This window comes from Rhinolophus sinicus, chromosome 1 (genome assembly GCF_057876585.1).
Source record: "Rhinolophus sinicus isolate RSI-liver-muscle chromosome 1, RSI-T2T, whole genome shotgun sequence".
Lineage (NCBI taxonomy): Eukaryota > Metazoa > Chordata > Mammalia > Chiroptera > Rhinolophidae > Rhinolophus > Rhinolophus sinicus.
In genome coordinates, this window is record NC_142501.1 from 91,138,147 (window position 1) to 91,153,406 (window position 15,260).

Sequence of the window (15,260 nt, forward strand, 5' to 3'; positions counted from 1 at the left end):
AGGGAGGCGTAGTCTGCCTGTCTTTGGAGGCAGGTGGGGTGGGGGTGGAGGCATAAAAATTTATAATTAAAAATTTTAACTATGGTTAATCTTGGGTAGTGAGATTTGGGATGATTTTGCTTTCCTTCTAATAATTTTCTGTAATTTCTGCAGTGCACTTACATTGCTTTTATAAATAGGAGAAAGAATAAATATTATAAAAATCATTTTGTATGTTACTCTTATCTTCCTAACTAGACTATACAAACTCTCTGAGGGGTCACATCTTTTCTTTCTCTCTTTCTTCTTCCTTCCTTCCTTTCTTGTTCTTCCTTCCTTCTTTTCTTTCCTTCCTTCCTTCCTTCCTTCTTCCTTCCTTCCTTCCTTCCTTCCTTCCTTCCTTCCTTCCTTTCCTCCTCCTCCTCCTCCTCCTCCTCCTCCTCCTTCTTCTTCTTTCTCTTTTTTCTTCTGTATCCTTTCTCACATCTATAGTTTAGGGCTCATGTTAGACACTTAATATACTCTTGCTGATAGTCGTTAACTTCAAGTCTTTTCTACAGCTAGTCCTGATCAAAGTCCCCTAGGCAGAAGAGTTGCCTGGGTCAGAATGACCTTTGTGGAACTAACTGGAAGCAGAATCTGTGGGCTGAATGTGTATTACCTGTCCCGATCTCATAGGCACATCACCACGCCAGTGGGCATCCAGCCTCATAACGCTGTATTCCAGGAATCTGCACCAGGAATCGATTTGGTATTATTTTAAACTTTGTATGGTACTTACTAGTAAGTTTACAAAAAGGTTGCCACTCACAAATTTAATACTGGATAGTGTGCATATCATCCATCAATTGAATGTTATTTTATCCAAGAAGCATTCTCTGATTTCTTTACCTAGAAGTAATTTGTCCTTCCTCTGAATTTCATTACACATGATTTCTTCTTCCATATTATGCATCACTTTCTAAGTTTGTGTTATAGCTTGTGTTACAGTTATTTGTGCACACACCTTTTTTAAAATGGAAAACAGTATTTAATATTTAGCTTTCAGAATACAGAAGCATCTCAGAGAAACTGTGACACCAGTGTATGTATATTTGAGATAATATTTATATAATTAGTCATTCTCACAGCAATGGGAAACACTTTTTGGATATGTTGTGCATTAACTCTGAGTCAAGAATTCCACATTGTTGTAAAATAATTTTTGTTCAGTGCTGTGACAATTATGCAAATAGATGTAAACTCCATTACTAGATGAACTTTAAAAAGGTAGGATGCTTACTAATTATGTGTTATTAACACAAATGTCAACAAAAATAGTCCAACAGGTGCAGAAGCACAGTAGCAAATACATAATTATCAATACAGTTGTCTTATGAGAGTAAACCATAGTATCATCAGGCTTAAAAAAACACACTGAGGTCATTGTTTTTATTTTTTTGCTCTTTCTGACTCTTCCCTATAAATATAGTGGCGAATTCTGATCATTCATTTTTATTTATTCTCCCTACAAATGAATTTGTTGATATTGGATACTGTATTCATATACGTAATCATTATCATCATCTGATTCAATTAGATTATTATTAGTGGAAACTCATCAAAACTTTTAAGGTTACTAATGGTTTTATGCAATTTAAAAATCTAATTTTGGAAGTACCTGGCTAATGAATTTTTGCTTCTATTGGTAAATAGCCACCACACACCAGCATTACTATCAATATCTAAATAAGGTGATTAACATGCTTATATTTTACTTAAGAGCTGGAATACAGATTTTATAATCTGTGTGAAACATCATCAAGTATTGTAATCATGCCATTATGATAACAGCTTATGTGTGGCATCAAAAAATATTGGCCGATCATAGTACATTTTTCTGACCTGAATTTAAAATTTTCTAGAGTCTAACATAACAAATTTATCATCTTGACGTAGTGGCTCACAATCTTCTTGCACATGGTGCAGAGGCCTTTCTTGTTGCCTTTTCTTGAATGACCCTGATCCTGATCTTCTGAGTGTTCTTGTAGAAGTCCCTCCAATTCTCGTGAAAGTCACTTGTCATCACACCATGTTGTGCCTTAGAAATGGCATGTGAAATCGTTTTGAATGCAGTTTTCAGTTTTTCCTGGTTGTCAGTTTTTCTTGGTCTTCTGATTTTTATTTTCTGCTTCCAAAATGTGTTCCTCTTCCTTGTGATAGTTTTTCAAGAGGCTTTTTTTTTTTAGTTTTTCATGAATTTTTTGGCAGCCCTGGTTAGTATTTTCTGCTTGAGTTTAAATATTCTTTTGCCAGCTGAGTAATAAGGGTAAGCAGACATCACAACACTAGCCAAAAAAATCATGAAAATCCAGAAATATAAAGATTTCTTTGAGACCTAAAACGTTTCATCTGTTGTATATTCATGGGCAGGGACTAGGTCTGCTGGATGAACGCTGTCCAATAGCAGGAGTAGAGGAATATTTCCTTACTTCTCTCACAGCATCTAGAAACAAAAATCAATAGGTCTATAATCGTAAGAAAAGCCTTGTTCCAGAAAGTTGCAGTTTTACTCCAGACGTTAAATGAAAAAATCTTCTGCCATCTCTAAGGAGGAATAAAAGGTAGGAGATTAAAACGAATCCTATTTCATTGTAAGGAAAGGTTGCAACTGCGCCTATTGGAGTGTCATTTTTTTTCTCTTCACACTTTTCTGCCAGCTTCTCGGCCAGCTGCCTAATGCCAGCTTCCACTAACGTCCAGGCCTAGGAACCCTCTGGCTCCAGCGGGCTCTTGACTGACGCGTGGGGGCAGGGCCAGCTCCGTGAGGCCCAGCTACGGACAGCAGTGCTACCCCGTGCGCACATATCTTATCTCCCCTCCTAGACTACGTGTTTCCCTTCAGTCACTTTGTTTCTCCTAAAAGAGAACAGCTACCATTGATCAAGCAGTTGTATGTATGCCAAGCTCTTTACACGGACCATCCTATTTAAATCTCGCAACTACCCCGCATTAAGTAAGTGTTCTTTATTTCTGCTTTACAAGGGAAAAACCTGGGGACCTAAAAGATTAATATCTAGTAAGTATAGCAGATATCTGGTAGGTCACCATGGAATGGAGCCTGTATTCAAACTCAAGTAATCCCACCTCAGTCTATGCTCTTTATTACTTGGCTAGAAGCACCCTCCAGTAATGTTTCCTGCATATTGTAGGCAGTAAAGATGCAGTAAATACTTTTAAGTTAGTTCATTAGTCAGTTAATCAGTGATACAACAAGAATGTTGGTCAGCTATTAGGAGACCCAGTTTCAGATACCGTGTTTCCCGGAAATAAGACCTAGCTGGACCATCACCTCTAATAAGACCCAGTTTCAGATACCGTGTTTCCCCAAAAATAAGACCTAGCTGGAGCAAAAATTAACATAAGACCAGGTCTTATCTAACATAATGTAATATAAGACCAGGTCTTATATTAATTTTTGCTTCAAAAGACACATTAGAGCTGACGGTCCGGCTAGGTCTTATTTTAGGGAAACACGGTATCTCCTCTGACCTGCGGCATTGGGACAGCTTAAGACTGTAAAGTGTACAGCAGCAATATCAGGGAGATATTCACAGATTAGATCTGCCTCCAGACCGCCAAGTTCTACCAATACTAACATTAGTAACATTAGAATTAATATAGGATACTGCTTCCCAATCCTATGCAAACTTAGCTGAGGTTGTATACTTTCTAAAGAGGAGAGGTGACACATCTCATAGAACTAAATAATGTAATTGTGAACCTTGGTGGTGTGTGCGTCAGGGGCAGAGGACAGATATCTCTGTATATCTTGTAGGGTTACTGTGAGCTTTATATTGAGTAATGTGAGTGAAGTATCCAGTGTAGTACTAGGCACACAGTAGGAACTCTGTGCACATAAGCACTACCCTCCACTCTAGTCTCATTTCCACTTTGCAGTTAAGCTGAAAGAAGGCACAACGCCAAAGGAGAGATGAATGGGTGACAGCTGGCAATAGGAGAGATATCAGGCAAATTCCACAGGACTGAGTGGTTGTGAATCAGAAGTGCTAAGGTCCACTCCCAAGATTCCAAAAAGCAGCTTTTAATCTTACAAAAGAAGTTAGTTGGGAGACGAATAAGTGAGAGGCTTACTGGAAGATAGAGGATGCCGTTATTCCCAGCAGAGGGTGAAATTGGTTCTTGGGATTCCTTCACTATAATAACTATTTTGTGTGCCAGGATTGGATTAGCCCAAAGCTATGCAGACATCCCAGTATCTCACTGCATTTTACTGAGGAATAGGAAGATTAATTGCAGGCACCTGCCAGACTGGCCATCACACTTAATGTAACCAACACTGGAAAGTTCCTCTCCCATTCCAGAAACTGCTTAGTTTCCTGCCTCTTTGAAGTTCAACCATCGGTCTGGAAAAAAAGTAGTTCACGCCACATTTTCCCCAAGCAATAGAAAAAGCCAATCTCAACAAAGGTAGAAGTTTGTCCTAGGAATCTGGAAGTGTGCTTAAGAGATTTCAACAACTTATGTCTTTGTAAGGCTTCCCTGAAACAGACTCCTAGATGCAGACGTGCATGCAGGGTGTTGTGGGCTTTTTTGCTTTTAGTTTTTGTGGTGAAGAGTATTTTTAGGAACACCTCTACAGGAGTAAGGGAAGCAGAATTGGGCAGAGGGAAGTTGAGCTCCAATGTCATTGCAACAGAGGCTTCAGCTAAGCCTGTAGAGTGGTGGATAACAGTGCAAAGTTGTCCCAAGTAAAACAAGGTGTGGGCCTTTGTATCCCCTATTGAACAGTCATTTGATACAACTAGCTGCCCCAGGGAGGGTGTGGAACCTTGTGCAAGGCAGCTCCCTTGCTAAGGGCCATTCTGAAGGGGACTTATCTGTAAACCACCAATAGCTAACACCTACAGCTGTGGGAATCAGGGCACCCACTATAACCTGCTGTGCAGCTGGGAGTTATATTAAAGTTCAAAATCTAGGGGAAATTTTGAACTGTCGTGATTTTCGGAGAGTAGTAATGAGGGAAAAAATAAGGGGAACCTCATCTAGGAGTTGAGATTTGGAAAGGGGAGAGAAAAGGACATATCGTAATTGGCAACTTTCTGCAGTGGAGATGGGCAGAGCAAGGGCTGGAGACCCTCAGGGTACAGTCCTACTGTGTTTGCGGCTGATGGAGAAATCTGTACATTTCTTGCATGACTGTAGAAATTAGGGAAGTAGAATAAACAGGTTGCTATGCTGATAACTAACCCAGTAGCCTGGAATCGTAGACATTACACAGCGTAAGTACTCAATCCAGGACTTTATGAATTGAACTGCATTCCCTTGGTTTGGGATTCCTGACTGAGATCTATTGGCTCTCTGCAGAAAGTGGAAGAATTGTTCTTGGAATATACAAGCACAGGTGTGCCCACCTTGATTTAATCCTACAAAAGTCCAAAAGTCTTATTTGTATAATGTGTCAAGCCCTAGGAAGAAAAGGTAAGATTGAGAGTTTATTAGACCTTGGCAAAACAAACCAACAAAAAATCCCAAACATCATACACCCAGTGGTTCCCTCTGTATCCTGATATTGACTCCTTTAAATTGGGTTCATGTAGCTAATTTCACTGTGTGTGGGGGTTCTCCCCACACCAACAAACAATTCTCAGACACCAGCACGGTGTCGGAAAATTCAACTCAATTCTGGCACTCTCTACCCAGAGGTAGCATCAGATTCCACAGGTTAAGGGTTCAGTCCTACTAGACTGCCCCTCCTCCACACACACTGGTTCTGTCACCAAACCCAGGCTCTTTGAGCTTCTGACCAACTGGCTACAAATTAGAAGTTCTCACAATTCCCTCCTCGGGTTCGATTAATTTGCTAGAATGGATCACAGAACTCAGAGAAACATGTTACTTACTAGATCACTGATTCTAGAGCTTCCATGCCCTCTCCAAGTGCGCACCACTCTCCCCACATCTCCGAGTGCTCACCAACTCAGAAGCTCTCTGAATCTCCATCCTCTTGTTTTTTATGGAGGTGCCCTCACTTAGTCACGAATGACTAAGGTATTGGCCACAGGCAACTCGTTCAACAGCCAGCCTTTCTCCCTTCCCCGGAGGCGGCCGTGGATGGGACTGGAAGTTCCAACTGATTCAACATGATCGGTTCTCCTGGCAACCAGCCCCCACTCTAAGGTTACCTGAGTGCTTTCCAAAAGTCACTTCATTAACATAACAAAAGACACCTTTTTCCACTCTTAACACTCAGGATCCTAATTCTAAGAGTTCCAGGAGCTGTGAGCCAGAAATTGGGGACAAAGACCAAATAAATATACATGAGAAATATCTTTTTAGTCATCTGAATGGCCAAATACGTTTTTCTTATAAATCACAATATCTCACCTTATATTCCCATAGCATTTTCCTTATATATATCACATAGCATATGTGTCACATTAAAGGGCTTTTGTTTTCTTTTGTTTGTTCTTCAAGTTGGTGTCCGGTTTTCTACTAGGTTGTAAACTCCTGGAGAAGAGGATCTCAAGACATTCCCCCTTGTCCTTGTCACAGTCAAGGATGATTTTCAGGATAATTAATACCTAGAATGGCACAGGGACCAATCAATTCAAATGGACACTGACCTTAGGTGATTTGTATGGCCATACTGGTGTATATAGCTGAATACTTGTCCCGCGCACAGAAGGCATCTAATAAACAACTGTTGCTTTGAATTTCCTTGGTTTGGTAGTACTGGCCCTGGCATCTAATAGCCTCCTTTCAGCAGTCAGGCTACTTTTTCTTGCCAAAAATGATCATAACCACTTTTCCTCTTTGATTTAATCCTACAGGAGTCTGAATAATTTTGAAAACTTCACAAAAAACAGGACACTCCATCCATACCTGCATTGTCCAATATGGTGGCCACTAGCCACACGTATAAGGTTGTAGATAAAATATAGAACACCCAGTTAAATTTGAATGTCAGATAAATAAAAAATAATTTTGTAGTGTGTGTCCCATGCAATATTTGGGATGTACTTAAACTACAAAATTACCTGTTGCTTATCTGAAGTTAATAATTAACTGGAATATATCTATATCTATATCTATCTATATCTATATCTATATCTATATCTATATCTATATCTATATCTATATCTATATCTATATCTATATCTATATCTATATCTATATCTATATCTATATTTCCCCCTAAATCTGATAACCATACACATGTGGCTATCTAAATTTAAATTAAAATTTAATTAAAAAGTTTAAAATTTGGTTTATCAGTATCACTAGTTGTATTTCAAGAGCTCAATGGCCATACATGTGTCAAATGGTTACCATTTTTTATAGCACAGATATTGAACATTTCCATCATTGCAGAAAGTTATATTGAACACCACTTTTGCCAAGCAAAAGACAGAAGGAAAGTTTTGTGCATTTTATAGGTAATAAAGAAATTATATTTGAGGCTGGCAAACTCTAAGAGACCCCTTTTAACATAGCCAGGAAGCACAGTCTTCATGTTCCAGTCTGTTACTATTACTGAATATACAGAATATTTGATTAAAAGGTAATGAGCCTATAAGAGAGAAGCATCTCTTATACCTCTACATTTGTAGATGTAGTTGTTCTGCTTTTCTCCTGGGACTACCAGGAAATAAGTTAGCTATTAGAGCAAAGTAAACCAAAATTTAAAGGTCCTAAATAAAAAAAATGAATGTATTGTTATCTAAATTATTAGTATCACTATTCATCGATTTTCTCAACTTAATCATCAGAGAATATCATCAACTATAACATCTGTTTATAAGCCAAGTCTGTGATGAACTTGGTAAACACAGAAGTACTCCCTCTTGTAATTAGCCTTTTGGGAGAAACCATGTTTTGAATTGCTGCCTGCAGCCTTGGGTGTCTTTTAAGAAGCAGGAATAGACTAAACTTGAGAAAAGATATGTGCCAAAAGTTGATTTTTACATATGACCTGATGAATCTACACAGAAACTGGCTAATATGCCAAATGTGACCAGCTGAAAAGTGAGACCATCAATATCAAAGGCAGGAATCATAAAGGATTTGGCACAAACATATCAAAAGGTTGTACGTCATCAAATTATAAAAAACAAAATTAAAGACAGAGTACTTAAATTTTAAAATATTGCTACATACATAACACAGTTGATATCATTAGTATATAAGAAATCCTTCAGATCAATAAGAAAAAGATAAATGCCTCAATAGAAAAAAGACTAAAGGACAAGCAAGTCACAAAACAAACAAATATAAAAGGTTGATAAACATTTAGTGTCTAGAATAGTGCCTGTCACATATAGTTGGCACTCAGTGAATATCCACTGTATGAATTAATGTCTATGAAAAAATGTTTTATTTCAGAACTAATCAAATAAAATAGCAGTGAAATATTATTTTCCTCTGTCAGCTTTGCAACAATGAAAGAAAGAATAGCCAGTGTTGGTAAAGATGATGTGAAATTTGCCATATTATCCACTTTTGATGGGAGGGTAATGTGGTATAAACTTTTTGGAGGGAAAGTTGGCAATATAAAAAAATAGTTTTCTCTAAAACCTGTGACACAGCAATTTCTAGGGAGTTATTCCAAGAAAACACAAATGCCCAAAACTATGTATACAATGGTAAGTTAGATGACATGTATTTTTAATTGTTATTTGTTGGGTCAACAACAGTCGTTGTTTTCAATCTAGTCGTAGAGAGTGCAGCTCACTGGCCCATGTGGGACTTGAACCGGCGACCTTGGTGTTATGAGCACTGCTCTCCAACCACTGCGCAAACTGGCTGCCCACAAAATATTTTTTTAAATGAACATTTTTAAGACATTGGATATCATCAGACCATGAACAATGACCCCTGAGAGATGGGAAACAAATCAGGTAAGCCCTATGATTGCCCAGTTTACCACCTTGAGAGAATTTCCAGATGGTGGCGCAGAAAGGTGGAATCTAGGCAGAGCCTGGCAGATTCTCTGAAATGCGAAGGAGCTGAGACTCTACGGAGATCAAGACAGCTAGAGTTTGCAAGGTAGAATACCAGCTAGGAGAGAGCCACACACAGAGAGAAAATGACTAGCAACGACAACAAAAATCTAGAGATCTTCAGAGGGTCCCCTTCAAATATTCAGCAGAATATTCACCAGCACATGAATGTGAGGAAACTGTTCAAGGTCAGGGAAAGAACCACCTGAAAATATTGTGAGAACAGTAACTAGAACTCATACAGGGCCGAAATGGGGCCGGTGGCCATCAGTCAGATTGGAGCTCTCATAATTTACAGGGAGTTACAGAAAGCACTCAGCAGCATCTTTTGTGGACCAAAATTGATCCCAGACCAAAGGCTGCTTTGGTTCTGCCTAACAAATTTTAAAAGCAAGATGTGAAAGGATAAAGCTGTTTCCAAATAACTGTGCCCCAGAACCAATTAAAAAATGTTTATGGGACAACAAAAATATTCAGCACTTAACAAGGTAAATTCACAATATATGGCATTAATAAAAAATTACTGGTCATACAAAGAAGCAGGAAAATATAACTCATAATGAGGAAAGTAATTAATCAAACTGACCCAGAACTGATGCAAATATTAGAATTGTGTCATAACTCTATTCCATAGGTACAAAGGCTAGAGGGAAGATTAAGTATATTAAGTAGAGATACGGGAGATATTCTGAAAGACCCAAATTGAACTTTAAGAAGTGAAAACTGTATCGGAGATGACGACTATACTGGATAGGATTCATGGCAGATTATCCACAATGTTTTCGAAATTCATCTATGTAGTAGCATGTATTAGTACCTCATTCTTTTTTAGGCTTGAATAATATTCCATTGTGTGGATAGACCACTTCCATTTATCTGTTCATTCTTTGATGGTGACGTTTGATTTGTTCCTACTTTGGGGTTACTATGAATTATGCTGCTATGAACATTCATGTTCAAGCTTTGTGTGGACAGATCTTTTATTTCTCTTGGGGATACACCTTGGAGTGGGATTTTCCTAAGCATCTTTATCCTCTTATCTCCATTTATTAATTATATAACTAGCCTAATTCCAACTGGAATTGCTAGAATTGCATAGTCTCTGTGTTTAACCTTTTAAGAAAGTGTCAGACTATTTTCCAAAGCAGCAACACCACTTTACATTTCTACCATCAATTTTTGTTGTCATTTGTGCTTTTGGTGTCATATCTAAGAAACCATTGCCTAACTAAATGTCCCAAAGATTCAATCCTATGTTTTCTTCTAAGTATGATATAAATTTAGCTCTTACATTGGGATCTATGATCTATTTTGAGTTAATTTTTGTGTATGGCGTGAAGTATTCAATTTTATTCCTTTGCCCATGGCTATCCAGTTGTTCCAGCATCATTTGTTGAAAAGACTATTCTTCCCATTGAGTGGTCTTGCATTCTTGTTAAAAAGCAACTGATCATAAACGTAAGGGATTATTTCTGGACTCTTAATTCTATTACATTGTTGTATATCTTTATCCATATGTCAATACCACCCTATCTTGATTACTATAGCTTTGTAGTATATTTTTTAAATCAGGAAGTATGAGCGCTTTAACTTTGCTCTTCTTTTTCAAGATTGTGTTTGTTATTTCCTTGGAATTTCATACAAATTTTGGGATCAGCTTGTCAATTTTTGCAAAGAAGACAGCTGGGACTTTGACAGGGATTATGGTAATCTATAGTTTAATTGGAGAGTATTGCCATCTTAACAATATTAAGTCTTTCAATCACTAAAAATAGGCTGTTTTTCTATTTATTTAGGTCTTTCTTAATTTATTTTTATAACATTTTGTAATTTTTAGAGTATAAGTTTTACACTTTTTGCTAAATTTATTCATAATTATTGTATGCTTTTGAATGCTATTATAAATGTAATAGTTTTCTGAATTTCATTTTTGGTTTGTTCATTGCTAATGTATAGAAATACAACCAAATTTTTTTTTTTTTTTTTTTTTTTTTTTTTTAATACAACCAAATTTTGTATATTGATCTTGTATCCTGTAAACTTGCCGAACTTGATATTAGTTCTAATAGTTTTTTAGTGGATTTAGGATTTTCTATATACAAGATCGTGTCATCTGCAAATAGACATAATTTTACTTCTTTCTTTTCAATTTATTCTTGTTTAGTTGCCCTGGCTTGAACAGACCTGGCAGGAGCAGATATTTTTGTCTTGTTCCAGATCTTACGAGGAACGCATTTAATCTCTCACCATTAAGTGTGATTTTAGCCGTAGGTTTGCATTATGTTCATTTTTTAATTAGGCATTTTGATAAATTCCTCCTGGTCCTTCACCAATATTTTACACATAGTTTTGAAATGCACTAATCTCTCAATCCACTATTTAGAGTATTTAGAACAAACAGAGAGAGTTTTATCCCCTGAATGTGGTATACAAGTACCTGAGCCCAACTGCAGGTTTGCTTCTATTTCTGCTGGCAGTAACAAAGAAAATAGATATTTGACCATAACATTAACCTTCCACAAGAGTATATTAAGCTTAATGCAAATTTGGTGGAGGCATAGTATAGTTTTTATTTAATGGCTATTTGGACGATCACAATTCCTTGAAAACAGCAGGTTCTCAATAAACATGTGATGTATTGTTGTGGATTAATTGATAATGGAAGAAGGGATAACATGGAAAAATAAAACCCCAAATTCAAATTTTAGCCAGTAATTTTTATCCCAGCATTCCACGCCTCATATATCCTTCTTTATCCTTTTGTCTTCTTTATCAAATATGTAAGTAGCTTAAAAGATAGGCAGGCTGACGAGAGAGGAAAAAGGTATAAAAAATCCACAGTCTAATTTGAACTTGAATTATGAAAAGGAGTTGATATACAATAATGTGATCTTATAACAAATCCTTACCATTAAGAGAATTAATTCCCTGTTGGGACTGGAAGTCTTTTTTACTACAAACATTTGTCAGCTTAAAAAGTGATATTGTAGATTTAACATACCTGGCTAGTAGAAGAATGTCAGAATCTTGGGGCAAATTGTTTGGTTTCCTTAGGTGAAAGTGTCTTTACCCATTTTTAAAGGGCGGGGATGGACTGGGGAATAGGACTAGATTATATCGAAGGATTCTTCAAGCTTCTTCTAAGACCCTGTTTTATGATTCTGTTTAAATCAATTTTTTTTCTCTCTAGGAAGGTTCAGTTTTACATGCTCTATTAAATGTAACCAAAAAAACAAAAACCCCAAAAAACAAAAACACAAGGTAGGTAAAAACACTTTTCATTCTTATTTGGGGATGGAGGAAGGGGCGGTGGTGGTGCTAAGGAATCTGCCTGACATTGATAAGGATCAGGCAATGAAAGAATCGTAGAGTTGACCTTGGTGGTCATCCAGACCAAGCTACTATCCAATGTGAAAATTCCCTTCAGTAGCACTGACTGAAGATCAGTCATTCATCCATCTTCTGCCTGAACATTTCCTGTAACAAGGAGCTCACTGGCTCACAAGGACAGTTGCTTCCAATTTAGGGCAGCTTGAATCATTAGCAAATTCTTGTTGACATTAAGATGAAATTGTCTCTTTGTAACTTCTACCTTTCTGTCCTTGGAGCACACAGAATAAATCGAATCCATTTTACACACACAAGTCCTTCAGGTATTTGAAAAATGTTATGTCCCCAAGTATAAATTCTCTTATCTATGCTATTTTTCCCAGGTTTTCATGGGACATGATTTCCAAGCCTTTTGCCATCCTGGACTCTATAAACTGGTATTTGCTGTTTTCAATTTCTTCTTTAAAAATAGTGCTCAGAACTGACCACCATGGGATAGATTAGTGGTTTGGAAGCTGTTTTTCTTTGACAGGGGAGGAGTCAAAGATACCTTTGGGAGTCAAGTGAAAACATGCACCTTCTCCCCTAAAAGAAAGTAGACACAAAATTATTTGTTTACACAGGCCATTCAGGAAGTTTGAGAATTGTCTAAAGCCTATCCATAGACCCCAGTTAGTAAATGGTATTTATGTAGCATAATAGGCCTTCCTTAACTGAATATTTGATAAAGTCTAAGGTTTCTTTTATCTAAGGTTTGCTCGTTTGAGTATTTAGCTTGATCATTTTGGCAAATAATGGCCTTTCTCCTTTCTTCCTCTCTCCTTTCCTCATTCTTTCCCTCCCTCCCTCCCTCCCTCCCTCCTTCTCTCCCTCCGTTTCTTCCTTCCCTCCTTCCTTGCTTCCTACCTTCCTTCCATCTTTCCTTGTTGCTAACGAAATAGCTCCAAAGCTTACTTGTGCAGATGATTATTTAAATGTAAGCTTAGAGCTTTTATATTTATCTCTGTAAAATTTTAATTTGATCATTTTGGCTCATTATCTCAGCCTGTTAATATCTTTTAAAACCTTGGTTTGATATTCATAGTATTAATCAGCAGTCCTTCTAGAGAATTTGGTGTTTCTTTTAATGTTTGGTGAAGACATTGATTAAATTGCTGAATACTGCAGGTGAAGGATAGAGTTTTGTGGCATGTGCCTGACAACCTCCCTCCAATATAACAGCTATGTTCTTTTCAAGTCTTTCAGCTCACAGTTCTCCATCTTACCCGTAAAATAACCTAAGGGACTTGGTAATAAGCTTTGATAAAAATAAAAAGACACTATATCTTATGGCATTTCCTTGATTTACCAGGTTAGTACTCATATCAGAAAAGGAAATGAGGATTATTACAAGGAGTTAGTTTTAGGGTTTTATGCAACAGTTGCATTCCTAAGAAGATTTGTGCAAATAATATATTAATTATGATTATTTCTATAGATAGAGCTTACGAACAGTCAAAGACTGCTCTAAATTTTTCATATCCACTTACTTGTTTAATCTGACAACCCTATGAGTTAGGAAAAAGGCCAAGGAAGGTTAAGGTACTTTCAGGAATTAAATGGTTAAGTGACAGTCAGGGTTTAAACCCAGATGGTTTGTATAGAGAATTCACGTGCTTATACAGCCTTGTTTTTTAAAAATTCCAGATTCAGTAAGGAAAACTCGTGGATAATTATCTGCAAGTTTAGTTTCCTCTTTCAAGATTTCTATCCTCGTTCCACATAACATGTAAGTCAAAGAGAATTTGCTATTTGCCCAGAAAATTATGTCTTAAGATAGGCAAGTATCTTTCTCACTAGTAAATATGCGGGGAGGGTGCGGGGCATGGGGAAATTCTAAGATTCACTAAGATCCAATGTCTTGGTTTAGATGGAGGTTATAATTTGGACATTAAAGAACCTAGTCACATTTAGTCACTGGCTGGGTGACTAGGGCCAAACTCCTCCCCTTTCTGTGTCACCGTTTACTCATTTGTTTTATCCCATTCGCCTCCGTTCCTTAGAGTTATTGTGGGGAAAAATGAAAATAAGAGTATGACTATGTGAAGAGCTTTGAGTTTGAAAGATACTAGGAAAATACAAGATGCTATTAGAATTGATCTGTCCCAAGCAATAGCCCATTAAAGATGAATTAACACACTTTAAGATTAAAACTATGGGGGTCGGCTCGGTGGCTCAGGCAGTTAGAGCTCCATGCTCCTAACTCCGAAGGCTGACCGGTTCGATTCCCACATGGGCCAGTGGGCTCTCAACCACAAGGTTGCCAGTTCAATTCCTCGACTCCCACAAGGGATGGGGGGCAGCACCCCCCTGCAACTAAGATTGAACATCGCATCTTGAGCTGAGCTGCCGCCGAGCTCCCAGATGGCTCAGTTGGTTGGAGCACAGGCTCTCAACCACAAGGTTACCGGTTCGACTCCCGCAAGGGATGGTGGACTGTGCCCCCTGCAACTAGCAACGGCAACTGGACCTGGAGCTGAGCTGCGCCCTCCACAACAAAGATTGAAAGGACAACTTGACTTGAAAAAAAAAACTTCTGGAAGTACACACTGTTCCCCCAATAAAGTCCTGTTCCCCTTCCCCAATAAAATCTTTAAAGAAAAAAAAAGTAATATTATTAAAAAAAAAAAAAAAGATTAAAACTATGGTAAAATAACCAGTTTGAGTATGACATTGCATCACCTTTTAAAAACACGAACATGCAAACCCAGCTAGAAAACTATTTAATCCTAAATTAAATGTGAGGATTAGGACTGCTGGTTTCATTTAAATTAGAAGTCACATAACTAACTTCCAGCTGCAAGTTAGGGGACTATTGTTGATGAGGGATTGTAACTGTGAAGTGAACTCTTGTCAAGATTAGGCAGGTAAGACTTTATTTAACAACACCGACTATCCCTGATGCCTTTA

General features: G+C 37.6%; 1 pseudogene; it reads right to left on the reverse strand.

The window, feature by feature from the left end:
• Positions 1-1,056: 1,056 nt before the first annotated feature.
• On the reverse strand, positions 1,057-3,519 carry LOC109434391 (B-cell receptor-associated protein 29 pseudogene; annotated as a pseudogene).
• Between the last annotated feature and the right edge of the window lie 11,741 nt (positions 3,520-15,260).